This window comes from Notolepis coatsorum (genome assembly GCF_963971535.1).
Source record: "Notolepis coatsorum genome assembly, chromosome: 13".
NCBI lineage: Eukaryota > Metazoa > Chordata > Actinopteri > Aulopiformes > Paralepididae > Notolepis > Notolepis coatsorum.
In genome coordinates, this window is record NC_140177.1 from 90,102,920 (window position 1) to 90,103,949 (window position 1,030).

The window sequence follows — 1,030 nt, forward strand, 5'->3', positions numbered from 1 at the left end:
CTCTCTCTCTCTCTCTCTCTCTCTCTCTCTCTCTCTCTCTCTCTCTCTCATCCCGCGTGCCTCTATCTTCACCTTGTGAACATCGGCTTGTCAGTTCTCTCCCAAGGGTTGCCATGGTAATAGACCGTTTGATCCAACAGGTCATCACTGCCTGATGAACTTCTGATGGATGAAAATAGCCCATGATGAATGAGCTTCTCTCTCAAGACACACAGGCAGGTTTATCTCTGTCCAGCCATTCAACTCTGCAACTGATTTACAACGTTTGTTAAATCATGGGAGATGTGACGTTAGCTTTTTAGGTCTGTACCTACAGGTCCTACAGACTTTTAATGGTAATGCCTGTGTTGTGTTTTTCTGCTTTTATGTATTGTACTGTATGTTTTGTTATGCACCTGGCTGCTACAGGAATGTCTCCTTGCCCCCTCACACAAACATGTGACCTCCTTGCCAAGTTTCAGCCTCCTCGGGCGCAAAAGGATGGGGACACTTTTGTGGACCAGACCAATCAACAGAGTGAGCTATAGCGCTGCTGGTCGCAGCTAATAAAGTTGAGTTGAATTGAATTGACAGACCTTTGATATTATGGGATGTCACTATCATGCTATGTAATGTGTTATTTCTTGTAGATTATAAATGTGACGTATGAACACATACATATTCAGTAGTGTGGACCTGTGGAGAAGAGTAATTATGTTATGTATTTAAAGGTCCAATCTGTGATCCACGTAAACAAATGGTTAACCCCACCGCCAAATAGAAAAATGGAAATGGAGAGTTGTTTTCATTCTGTATTTGAATGAGTGAGCTGTTGATAAAAGCATTAGACAAGAGGCAAATATGAGTTTTTAATATTTTTGTTTTCTCAGTTTGCTTGCATTGTAATGTTTGTAAACACTGGAGTAGACCTATATTCTGATGTAGAATGGGGTAAAAAAATACATTAACACTTTCACTGCCACTCACGAGTATTCTCGGAATTATTAATATCTCGTTGAAAGCCACTCATGAGATTTCTCGTATTTTTTTT